Source organism: Microtus oregoni, unplaced genomic scaffold, assembly GCF_018167655.1.
Source record: "Microtus oregoni isolate MIOR12 unplaced genomic scaffold, Mior012 000064F_ref0000363, whole genome shotgun sequence".
In the NCBI taxonomy this organism is placed as follows: Eukaryota; Metazoa; Chordata; class Mammalia; order Rodentia; family Cricetidae; genus Microtus; species Microtus oregoni.
The window spans coordinates 3,627,395-3,641,315 of record NW_024543874.1 but is presented as its reverse complement, the minus strand read 5'-3'; positions in this window follow the sequence as shown (position 1 = coordinate 3,641,315).

Genomic DNA, 13,921 nt, shown 5'->3' with positions numbered 1-13,921 from the left:
CCTGGGAGCTGCACTTACTTAGAGCTGTATGCACATCTCTCTCCAAACAAAGCAATCTGGTCATTCCAACCTAGAACTCCCTAGCAACCCCTTAGTAACACTTCATTTGTGGCTAGATGCATCCTGGAACATATCTAGGAACTAGGGGGCAGTGTGCTAATCCAGCTTGAACTGGTTTGGGGTGCATACACAGTAAGGCAAACTGTCCTCTAAGTGAATGTCAAGATAAATTCATGTATTTACCATCGTCTGCCCATGCATTTTGGGGTATGCACATGATTAAAATCAGATGCACCACGGCAAAGGATATGCACAGTGAACCAAGGATTATATACCCAAGTCTATCAATCGAAAAAGATAACTACCCACACTCCACTTCCAACTCCTTGGGGATTCACAAATGGAAACCCCTAGTAACAAACAGATGTTCTTGAGTACTGTAGCTCAGGTAGCTGCAGCTTTTCCAGCCCACCTGCTCTGAACTTCCGCTTTGTCAGAATAAAATCCCTTGCTTCTCTCTGCATGTGCACTTCTTCAGTTCTTTGAACAAGACACAAAGTTTCTGAAAACTCTCAGTCCGGACAGACACCACTGGCCACAGGAATACTCAGGTGCCCGTAACTGCGGCCTTTTTGTCTCAGCCCTGTGAATGACGGCCTCTGTACCTGTCTAAAGCATCGGCGTCCCGAGAGAACAGAGCAGTGATGTGCTCTAGTCTGTTTATACTCTCTCTGAAGAGAGAGAAATTGTTCTTTCAAAAACCAATGGGCTAGCTTTAGGAAAATATGGAAATCCCCATTTCTCTTGAGGCACATTATAGGACAAACTTTAGAGAAAGAAGTTGTTCCTTCAAAATGCTGATAGACCATGAAGAGAGAGAGAATGCTGACAGTCTAGAGCCAAATTACCTTAGATAATTTTTAGTTTCACTGATGGGCATCTACTGCCCAGCCCAGTGGCTGGCCTGATATCTTTTTGCCTCTCAGGTAAAATCTTAGAAATATATGCTTTGCAAAGCAAATCAAGAGCTTCCACCACCCTAAAAGTTTAAAATGTCACCAAACAGCATCCAAAACCTATAGCTGGGTTTTCTACACTTTGCTTTAACCTGCCTAGTGCTCCCCAACAATGCATTAAGCAAATGCCTTGAGTTATGACTTCTTTTGTTCTGTGACAAAAAGGTCATTTCTGTGGTGGAATAGGTCATGCAGAGTACCCTAAATTCATTTTCTTGGATCATGATCAGTTATGTTTGGCTCAGAATAAATTACCTTGTTCTCCTTTAAAAGAGAGAGCCAAATTTTCCATCAACAGTCACATCCCAGTGCTAGAAAAGCTCCAGGAGTGAGAAAAATGTATAATCTACCGAAGTTCATAGCTTATTTCATTTACTGAATACCTACTAGGTACCAGGCTCTGCAATAGGACCATAGACACCGAGTCCCCTTGACCCTGCCACCAAGATTGCTGTTAATCCTGGATCAACAACAGTTCTGACTCACACGGGTGGCAAAGACATCTAAAGAAGGAACAGTCATTCTGCCTGAACAAAACACGGTGCAGAGTGAGCTGGCAAGTCAAAGGGGCAGCCGAGCTCTCAGAACAGATTTCGCACATTCCAGTTCCTGAAAGTCAGAGGTAAAATCCCTACATCAGACTCTGCAAGACTACTTGTGCCAACTTTGTATACAGCTGTAGCCATTGTAGTATGTGGAATACTAGCTTCTTTTCAAAGAGAAATTTGGAGAAATTAGTTCTGGAAAGAGAGTAGGGCATGATGAAACCTGGAAGTCACAGTTTACCAACTAGGCTTCCAAAGTATATTTGACCACCAATCCAGACCTGATAAAAGCCTCAATAGTGCTGTAGCCATAAAGCTAGAGGTCATCCTCAAGCATTTGGCAAGGTGGTGCTGAACAGTTGGTGGAGAAATTGCCCCCAAAATGCTACAGTTTTATTGCCATGTAGAACATTTGCTAGAAGCTAGAAACAGCTCATGGTTTACAGGGCCTGGTGGTGATGATTTAGTTGTCTGGAATGTGAGGGCACAAGTCAGAGCCCAGGATATTGATTAATGAAATGGAGGGGGAAAGTAGCGTGGTGATATTTTGTTTGTGCTCTAACAAATAAAGCTTGCCTGTATATCAGAGGGCAGAGCTAGCCACTAGTTAACCATAGAGGTCTGGAGGTATGTACAGACAGACAGGAAGTGATACAGCTGGGAGGAGAGAGGAATATAAAGTGGGAGGAGACAGGAGTTCAGCCCTTCTTCAGGTAAGGCGTTAAGAAGGTAAAAGTTGAGCCGGGCGGCGGCGGTGGCGCACACCTTTAATCCCAGCACTCGGGAGGCAGAGGCAGGCGGATCTCTGTGAGTTCGAGGCCAGCCTGGTCTACAAGAGCTAGTTCCAGGACAGGAACCAAAAGCTACGGAGAAACCCTGTCTCGAAGTGGCTTGAGAAGCAAACTGAGAAGTTTAGTCTTGTTCTCTTACAGTGTGAGGGAAAGAGCTGGTACAGCGACTCTCGCCAGTCGCAAAAGATGCCAGAGCATAGAGTGGCAGAAGCTGTCGTGGAGATGGTTGATTCTCAGCCCTTTCAAGTCAGGATTTCCTCGAGGTAGAGGAGCGGAGGTGGAAAGGGGAGGTGAGCTTATGAATGAAAGCGAGAAGAAGGAAGCCTGTGTGGTTGTTAATCGTCATTGTCAATTTGACTGGATCTAAGATCACCATGGAAACATACTGCTAGGTATGATTTTAGAGAGGTTTTGAAGAGGGAGGACCCACCCTAAATATAGGTGACATTATTCCATTGGTTTGGGTTATAGACTGAATTAAAAAAAAAGGAAAAAGAAAAGAAATCAAACTGAGTACAGCTGGTGAGCTTTTACTAGGCAGGTAACACTTCTGCCAACATGCCTTCCCCTCCATGATGAACTGTAGTCTCAGACTGAGACCCAAAATAAAACCTTTAGGTTTCTTTTATCAAGTATCAATGAGAAAATAATGCAGCCTGTTAGAGGAGTTCTCTGGGAACCAACAGTCACTTCAGCTCATGATTGGCACTTCCCGTGGACAGAAGGTGTACGTCCTTCGGCTCATGATTGGCACTTCAACAGATACTTCCCATTGACAGAAGGCGTAAGTCCCATAAACTTTCTGAGCCCCTCGAGGACATGGGTCAAGTCAGAGCTCAGCTGCAGCAGTTATGAGAACCACCTGCCTTGTTCACCAGGAAATTAGGAACACTGGCCTGGGGATATGGCTAACAACACACACTGTTGTGCCTTTTCTTTTGAGTGGGGCTACTGGCATGAGTCCCAGAACGTTAGTAGATGTTTTACCACAGTTTATAGAAAAGGTAGGAGTGACCCTACATTTGTATACTGTATTTATGTCCAGGAAGTCACTCAGTGACTGTGGGGAAGATGGCAGCTCGGCTCTCCTTACTGGTTTCTCCCAGAGTGTCTTGTCTGATGTATATTTTGTCAAGGCTAACCAGGGATATGTTTGCTACATGATTCTCAATTCTTGAGCGATTTCATGTGATCATTCAGGTGAGAAGTGAAAGGTGATAGGGCTCTGTGAGGTCATTTGGGTGTAGTTCCGTTATCACCAATTCACGGAGGAGGTGTTTCAGAATCACTGTCTCAGGGTCTTACTTTGCTCAAGGAAGATTCGGCCTCTTTGAGTGGTTCTCAGCTTCCTCAGTTTCCTAGCATGAGCCTGGTGAAGAAAGCATTCGGTGAAGTCCTTCAAAGATGCTTAGCCACACTCAGAGTAGTAAAGCAAGGATAATTAGACGTAGGCATGAACGGAAAGATGAACTCAAGAGATTCCAGGTATTTTGGCAGTCAGTGACCTCCAAGTTCTATTATGGGGACTTGGGGTAGGGAATCATCATAGCAACAGCTGAGAAGTACCTGGGTACTTGATCTTGTAAAGATTTGTCACTTGTATTGGTTTAATAAAATGCTGATTGCCCAGTAGCCAGGCAGGAAGTATAGGCAGGGCGACAAGAACAGGTGAATTCTGGAAGAGGAAAGAGTCAGACTGCAGTCGTCACCCAGACACAGAGGAAGCAAGATGACAATGCCTCACTGATAAAAGGTACCAAGCCATTTGGCTAACACAGACAAGAATTATGGGTTAATGTAAAATGTAAGAGTTAGTTAATAAGAAGCCCGAGCTAATAGGCCAACCAGTTTATAATTAATGTAGGCCTCTGTGTGTTTCTTTGGGACTGAATGGCTGCCGGACTGGGTGTGACAACACCTGGGCAGCAGCAAGACTTGAGATTTCAAGACTTGAGAAGGGAGCCAAGGGTCACTGGCTCTGATCTGTCCTATTCAGGTTCACACTATAGATGGTTAGTTCATACTACTAGGAAAAACCTACTTCTATATTCAGGGTTAGTAGAATAGGGTAGGGATGTGGGCTTCTAGGCTCAATTTGTCTGTACTGTCCACCCCCCCCACACACACACACATACACACACACTAAAAGACTGCATGCTGTATATTTTTCCCCTGTGACTGTAAAAACAACTTTTATTTTTGAGATAGGATCTCATTTAGTACCCCAGCCAGCCTTGAATTCACAATGCTGTCTCAACTTCCTGAGTACTAAGACTAGAGGCATGCTCCCTCATGCCTAGCCTCCACTCCCAGTTCCGTTGGGAAAAATAAATATTTCTAATTTATTCTTTGACAATTTCACATATTCATGTATATGCTGTATTTTGATCATCTTTGCCCCCTTGAGCCCCTGCCACTCTATCTAGATTCCTTCTTCCCAAGTCCCCTCCTGCTTTCTCTGTAGCTATTTTCATTTCATGCTGATTAGGGTGTGGAGTTACATGCTGAAGCACAGACCACTGAAGGAAGATGACTTCCCTCCCCCAGCAGACACCAACTTCTGACAGCATCTCAGTGAGGGGTGGGGTTTCACTCGTTCATCTCGGATCCATGCTGGAATGCTGACAGACTCAATCCTGTGCAGGCCTTGTGCAGGTGGCTGCAGCTGCTGGGAGTTCAGAGTGCGGCCATCATGGTGCGTTCAGAAGGCATTGTTTATAGCAACTCCTCCACACCCTCCAGTTTCTACCTCTTCTGCGGTGGTCCCTGAGCCTTCACGGGGAGGAGTTAATAGAAAGGTCTCATTTCTATTTTTCGTACTCAACAGTCCTAGCACTTTGACACAGTGGGAATGGCTCCATTGCAAAAAGTTCTCTGACCAACGTTGAGTAGCACTAATCTATAGTTACAAACATAAATATTTAGATGGCATTTTGACAGCATGTCCTTTTAGCAACACAGCAGCAATAGTGGGACTTATGACCTCGCCAGATACAGGCTTACAGCCAGGCTTACAGTACCAGACACAAATTCCCTCCTTTATAGCAGACTTCTAGTCCAATCAGAAAGTGGTGATTACCTTCACTGCCCATGAAACAGTCATGCTACTATTGCATCAGTGGACAGATCTTGCCAGCAGGTCCATGTTATTGTAGACATGACTCCCTGCTAAGTCATTGAAACTTATTCCCCAGGTGGCCTAAATAACATCTTCCAGGATGAAAGTTGGTCAACAGAAGGGACATCTCCAGGTCAGTTCATGCTTGATTTCCCTGTCCAGCAACCAAATGTGGGATGTCTTCATCAATAGGGCATCTAGTTTGTTTGGCAACTAAGAGCAATGTCATTAGCCTGTATTATTTGGATGCCTCTTAGGGAGACATCCTATGTCTGGTGTAGTCAGAGGCTGCTCATTTGTTTCCCCGGATGCCCAGACCCAAAAAATTCACACAGAAACTATATATTAATTATAATGCTGTTTGTCCAACAACTTAAGCATATTTCTTGATAGCTCTTACATCTTAAATTAACCCACTTCTATTATTCTGTGTGTCACTACAAGGCTGTGGCTTACCAGGTAAAGTTCTGGCATCTGTCTCCTTCAGGAGCTACATGGCATCTCACTGACTCTTCCTACTTTTTACCAGCATTCAGTTTAGTTTTCCTGCCTAGCTCTATTCTGCCCTGCCAACGCAGCTTCTTTATTAACCAATGATAATAAAACATATTCACAGCATACAGAGGAGAACTCCACATCAGTCTGGCATTGGGATTTTAACTTGATAATTTATGGCTTCTGGGAAAAATATTATCTACTCTTGTAGGACACCTCCATTCAAACTCCTTTTTTATTCGTAATTTTTAATTAGCTTACAAAGTCATTTGTTTCCATATAACTTTCTCATACATCCTTAATTTTGGTTTACCCTCCCTCTTCCCCCATCACCATTTAAATCTTTCCACTCCCAATATCCTTCTACTTTCATTTTACCTGAGTTCTACTATCCCTTCTCCCCGCTTAAGGCCACCTCTCCCCTCTCATAGGCCCCTTCTCATTTGCTGACCTCCACGGACACTCGAAACTAAACAAACTGAGAGAGAATATGCAGTGTTTGTACTTGGGGGCAGAGTTACTTCATTCATAGTTTTGTTTTCCTATACAGCTGAGTAAAATCCCATTGTGTCTATGCACCACATTTTCACTATCCATCCTTCAGCTGATGGACATCTAGGCTGAACCCATTTACCAGCTACTGTGATTAAAACAAAATGAACACGAATGTGTCCCGCCACCCCCGCAGCCTCTCTGAGACTGCCTCTGACCCAGGCTGACCTCAGAATCTATCTAGCTAACCACCTCCCAAATGCTGGAATTACAGGCATGCACCACTATAACCAGTCTGTGCAGTGCTGGATCCAAGCCAGAGCTTTGTGTATGATAGGTAAACAGTCTCTCAGTAGAGATATAACCCCAGCCCTGCCTGCCTGCCACTTTCTGTGTCCTAAGTCAAAGTGCTTAATCTCTCAAAACCTGTACGGTGATTGTATAGCACATCATGAGCACTCGGTCACTGGGATAGTTTGTTACTCTGGTCACGAGTTTCAGTCTTCCTCAGGATATAACCTATGCCCTTCAGTTGAATCTCGGACCACTCCCCCTGCTGGGCTTCTGACATCAACTTCAGAAAGTACCTGGGAGCTGGTAGATCTTGTGCCCTCAGAATTCTCCTTGTAATTCCGTGTAATCCACTTACAAGGCCCCTGTGCGAGGTAGTGTATGCCAGTAGTTTACTTGCTCTTTTCTCTAAAGTTGCTAATAAATGACGAAGGAAGCAAAACAATAAGAAGCATTTGATAATTTATATAACGAAAAGAGATTACATTTGCAGTCTCTCATACTGCCCCACCTAGGTTTTGCACAAATACTTACGCGCTTGAATCAAGATGGCTGTGAGACACTGTCTATTGTAAGTTCTCAGGAGAAGAAAGTCAACATTTACTTTTATTTAACAAATGTGAAGCAGAACTAAATGCCTTTGACTGAAATCAATTCATCGCATGATTCATTGTCATGCTGTCCTTTTAAACTAAAATAGCAATTCAATTTCACAAGTTATGGTTGAAGTGAATTGGTGTATGATCCCCAAGCAATCAGCCAATTATGCCAATTATAAGAAATGTATTGACTTTATTGGATTTCAATTTCTTGAGGATATTTGAGATACTGCTGTTCACTCCTGAGTCTTTTCATTAGAACTTATGCATTTTCTCTCTCTCTCTCTCTCTCTCTCTCTCTCTCACACACACACACACACACACACACACACACACACCACTCATATCTTTTAAGATGAGGATGATGTTGTAACTAAATTACACTGCTTTTCTTCAGTTTAAGAATCAGATGAAGGTGGAAGTTATTCTTCCACCTTATGGAAGCTGATGTATCTGAATAGTCTAAACATTGCTGCTTTGACTTTTGGGTTTTGTTTTTGAGACAGGGTCTCATGTAGCCTCAAATGACCTCAGACTCATTGTGGAATCAAGGATGATTTTGAATTCCTGATCCTCCTGTTTCTACCTTCCACGTTCTGGGATTATAGGAATCTGCTGATATAATGGTATACTATATTGCTTGAAAGATAATTCACCCTTACCTTATACTTTCAGTGTTATGGGGAAAATGTATAGCTGTGAAGGTTCATGTTCTTTTTTTGCCTGCACTGAAACTTTAGAAATAGGAAAAGTAAAACAGTTTTTCCCTCAGAAAAATTTAAATTTGAGATATGCAAGAAAAAATGTGTTTAGTTATTGTATGAATCAGTTAAGTTCAGAGCCAAGCCCACTCTGGCTTCTTCTTCTTTCAAGTTCAAGGCTCTGTTTGGATAGGCCTCGTTTAGAGGTGAGAGGTAATCAATATGTAGGAAACACGGGAAATAAGGGGATGCCTCTAAGGTACATACCTTCACAATTAATAAGATAATAAGATCAGGGGCCTTGAGTACCTGCCTCAGTACCCCCTTGGGGCTCAGAATAGTATGTCTATGACAAATGGGGCTCTGAGGGTAAAAGATAAACTCAAGCATGTTTACCTCTGCATGTTCTTTATTTTTCAGGTGAGGGGTGAAAAGTAAAGTGAAGGAATGCAGAGAAAAAGAAAAATAGGGAGAGTAAAGAGGTGATCTCCATGAAGTTTCTTGTTGACAGAGGTTTCTGTCCTGCCCTACCCCACAACTGTTCAGTCCCAAAGGCCTACATTAATTATAAACTGGTTGGCCTATTAGCTCAGGCTTCTTATTAACTCTTATAAAGCTTACATTAACCCATCATTCTTGTCTGTGTTAGCCACATGACTTGGTACCTTTAACAGTGAGGCATTCTCACCTTTCATCTTCTGTGTCTGGGTGATGACCACAGACTGAGCCTTTTCTCTTCCCAGAATTTTCCTGTTCTTGTTGCCCTGCCTCTAATTCCTGGCTGGTTACTGGCCAATCATCATTTTATTAAAACAATACAAGTGATGGGATACAAGACCATTGTCCCACAGCACTCCCCCCTCTTTTTTCAAAACAAGAACTCTTAATTTAATCTCCTTTGTTTAGCTTTTTTTTTCCCTGTCTACTATCCATAACCACTTGTAGCCAACACTCTAAACAAAGACAAACATTCATAATCCATTTTTTGGGAATGTAGGCATAGTTTTCTAGTCTTCTTTCTGCTGATTGGGGCACCGATAATCTTATGGGGACCTAAAGAAAATTTAGAATAATGGTCAAGTCGTGACTAGAATATTCTGTGAGGCTTGATCATCTCAGCAGTCTTGAGGCTGTTCTGGATGTAGAACAGATATCTGGGCCATCTGCTCCTATCAGAGATTTCTCAGGGGGTATTCCTTGATCAAACCTGATTTTTCTTAACCCAGAATGAATCCACAGCCTTTCATTTCCTATGGAAACAAAAACAAAACCTCTTCTCCAAAGTAACATATCTTTTTACTTAAATTTTGAAGTCAAAACACTTTCAAAATATATATGTTGTATTAATCCATCAGCATTTGTAATCAAATGTCTTTTAGCAGCTGTTGTTCCTTCCTCACCTGTCAAACAATTCAAAGCCATAATAGCATACAGTATCCAGATTCTCTGTGTATTTTCCATCTTTACATGGCTTTATTTTAAACTCCATTTCCTTAATTTTTATTTTTAACTTTTGGTTTTGTGAAATAGGGTTTCTCTGTGTACCTTTTGCTATTCTGGAGCTCACTCTGTAGACCAGGCTGTCCTTGAACTCACAGAGATCTGCCTGCTTCTGCCTCCCACGTGCTGGGATTAAAAGTGTGTGCCACCACACCCAACTTCTTTCTTTCTTTCTTTCTTTCTTTCTTTCTTAGAACTTTATCCTTTTTCTTTTCTTTCCCAAGCCTACATATTTTTTAACACATTATAAACCATTTAGAGGTTTTTTTTTCATCTGAATCTATCTTTATTCTTTTTCTGAACACATGAGTCTTTAATTTGCTAACTGATATGGCGAGGATAAAAGCTGTGACTTTGATGGCTGGATCCACCCTTAGCTTTCTGAGAGTCTAACCTCATGGTGGAGGAATGGCCAGAGCCATGTTTATTCTCACAACTTTATGGAGTTTCAAGATCCCTGCCACCACCAAAAAGCATGCAGATGGCTATTCATCAACACCATTTAAATGTTTCATGGCAGGGTTTCTTAAAAGAGCTGCAAGGTTTTTGCAGCTAAAGCTGAGTCGGGAAATCTCTTTTAAATGAGACACACTTGCCTCTAGCAAACAGAGCCCACCCAAGAAAATTCTGCTAGCCTTGCTTAACTTTGTTCTTTTGTGTCTAGAATTACTTCCCAAACTCTCTCGGGTTTTAAGTGGATTTAGCTGTCCACATTGGCACCATTTGTTGTCTGAGATTTCTGTCAACAGTTTCTATTTTTTACAGTCATGGTTGAAAATTTCCATAGGCAAGGACAATGATAATATCTATATCAAAGTCACCAAAAGGGCAGGTAGGACCTGACAAAGCAGCACTCCAAAACAGGTGACAGGACCCAAGAAAGAGTCAGCATCCAAGGGGAAGTATCTGACATTTCAAACCATTAGATAAAGTTACTAAACGTCCCTGAATCCTCGAATCACCCATTGTCCTCATCCAATCTTGAGATAACAAGCTTTGGGGTCGCCCAGATTTGTTTATTAGCAAAGGTGGGGCACACTGCCTTCTTGCTCAGTGCCTGTCTTCTATAGAATTTTTTATGTGGTCTGTTAGCAGGTAATTTTGTGGGACTGACTTTATATAAATTTGATTGTTAGAACAAAGAGTGAATGTTGTCGCTCTAAAGCCTCCTGGTGTGAAGAATAGAAAGGTCATTTCATTTTCTTCCAGGAGAAGTTACACTGCTGAGGTGTTTGGGGAATAAATCCTATTTTGAAAGGAGAATCATGGCCTCACAAGGCCTTTACAGATATGACAGCAACTTTTCCAAAAGACAAGTGTTCCCGCAGCTTTGCAAATGGATTATTCCATGTGTACATGCACACTTGCCGTGACTTAGTCTACTGTTCTGTCGGCTACACGTTTACTGTGTGGTCTTGTGGTTACAATAAATAAGACATACAAGGCACAGCATTTTGGTTATCCACATCAATGACTAATTAAGAAAACACATTCTGGGCCTGTCTACCAGCCAATCTTACTGGTGTGTTTTCTCAACTGAAAGTTCTTTCCAAATCACTATGTTTGAGTCAAGTTGACAGGAAACGAGCCAGCACACAGTCTGACACTGTACACATAGTAAGAGTAGAAGCAGACATGAAATCAGACCAGTCTGGTTCTGTTATCCACCCTGCCACTTAACAGTCAAAATATCAATGAAAAACAAGAGGACCAACAAAACACTCTTGAAATTTTGCTAGGAATCAGGGAGGGCTTCAGGCTTTGTAGAGCCTAAAATGATAGAATTGGGGGAAGGGGAACAAACTTGTTTAAGAGAAAAGTGTAGGGTTAAGCCAGCCCCTTTAGGGGCAGTTTTGCCTCGGGCAAATGCGTTCCGATAAAAGGGCGCACGGGAGGCGGCTCCTCCCTTTTCTTTCCTACCTCCTGTGCTACGCGGGAACCTCGGTTCTGTAAGTTTTATTTAATCATTAAATTTGTATATATTCTTTAATATTTGCCTGCGTTTATTCACGCCGATACAGAAAAGTTTAAAATATCCTATTTAAAGAATCACATAAAACCATGGGAATGTGAACAGAGCATTAGGACAATGGTGAGCACTAGAGCCTTGCTTAGCATCCTCAAATATCTATGGTGGCAATAAATAGGGCAGGCTTCCCCACTTAAGCCACAGCCATTTGTCTTGCTCTATGTGACAGCAACCCCGAGGCTCAGCTGCAGCAGTAGTGGCAACTGCATGGATAGTCATTGGACAAGACTGATCTTGGCAGTCTTCAGGCAGCTTGGGTTTCAGAAGAGAGTGTACCAGGAACCGTGGTCAGCTGCATCCGTCGCACATTCCAGATTCCCAGTGTGGAGGCGGCTCTGTGAAATTCTGTAGCCTTAAGAGGGCACATTGAGTTGGAGTTTGCCAAGAGCAAAATCATACTTGAGTAAGACAGACACTTGGAAGAGCATCAGAAACCAGGGACTTCTTGTGTTTGCTGGAGGAGGAAAACTCAGGAAAAGCACTGACTCCCTCCAGGCATGTCTGACACACTGAGCTGGATAGTAAAGGGAAGTGTGTCTGCTTAGGGTTACACAAGGACATCTTTCCCAGCTCACTCAATTCCTCTTTGACTCTGCTGGATCCTTTTCATTTCTTTAACGCGCATTTAATAATTTAATTTTGTTCATCTGTTTTCTTGCCCTTGGAGAACCAATCCTGCATTTTCAGTGACTTATTGGATGTTTTACACACATATGACCTCATACTCAATTTGGCGGAAAGCTACCTCAACAAAGAATATGTACAAAACCAAGAAAGAAAAAATTCCAAAAGAAAAGGAGCAAAGACAAACAGCCAACAAAAGAAAACTACAAGTATTCAATAAACGTATGGAAAGATGTTCAACTTCATTAAGGATTTAAAAGTAACACTTAAAAAGATCATTTTTCTACTTATTCATATTGATAGCTTCCCCACGCCCTCTGTTCCACTGGTGATACAGATTTTTAAAGCAAACAACAAAACCCATTTAAAAAGTTAACCATAGGCTGGAGAGATGGCTCAGTGGTTAAGAGCACTGGCTTCTTTTCTAGAGGACCAGAGTTCGATTCCCAGAACTCACACACATCTTACAAACCTCCATGATTCTAGTTCCAGGATATATGACACCCTCTTCTGGCCTTTGTAGGCACAGAGCACACAGTAGCACACAGACATACATGCAGGCAAAGCACACATACACATAAAATAAAATTAAAATTAAAACTTTTATGTAAAGTTAATTGCATCACAAATGATCCCAACAATTGAGAAGTTAAGCAGGAGAATTTCAAGTTTGAGGGGAACTGGGCTACATAATAACACCCTGTTGTAAAATAAATACATAGATAAAACAAGCAAAAAAAAAAAAAACCAGAAAAGAAAACCAACAAATTTAATGTTAACTACAATGTCTCCAAGCTTGTTATGTTAGTTAAATTTTAAGATGTTTTTAAACAAGTACTAAGTAGGCCAAATAATGAAGTTTATGTCTCATATATGCAAAAGTCACCATGGCCTCATTTTTAACAACTTAGTTGAAGTATAAAGGGCATGCAATAAACTACAAACCCTTGAAATGTATGATTTGATTATTTTTGCCACGAATTGGCAAAACTATCATTATAGTCAAGATAATGAGCATTCGTCCCTCAAAATCCTTCCTTGTGCTCCTGGTTTAATCCTTCCTGTGAACTGTCCATCATTGTCTACAGCCTGGGTCCCAAGAGTCTACTCATTTGTTTTCTGTCAAATGTTAAAGATGAGTTTGCATTGTCTAGAACCTGATTTAAACAGGAGGATGCTATGGGTGCTATTTTTGTCTGTATTCATATCATAATTTTCATCTTCATCCATTTTCGTAAGTGTCAGTAATTCATTCTTTTTTTATTGCTTCATGGTATAAGTTAAGTATCCTTTGTCTAAAATGCTCGGGACTTGAAGTATTTCAGATCTGGGAATATCTGTGATATATTCATGTGCATGAGTTGGGTATAGGATTCAAGATTGAGTCACAAAGTTAATTTACATTTTGTATACCTTGTATACATAGCTTGAAGGCAATTTTATACCATCTTTTGAATATTTTAATATTTAAGTATTTTAAAACTTTACACATAAAAATACAGGGTTTCAAGGTTTTGGGGAGGCAGGAAAAGGTTTATTTTCTTTTAAGGTCCATTATCCCAGGAAGTTAGGGCAGGAATTTAGAGCAGGAACCTAGAGGCAGGAGCTGAGACAGAGGCTATGGAGGAGAGCTGCTTATAGGCCTACTTCCCAGGGCTTGCACAGTCTGTTTTCTTTTTCCTTTTTCTTTATTTTCTTTTTTGAATTTTTTTAAAACAAT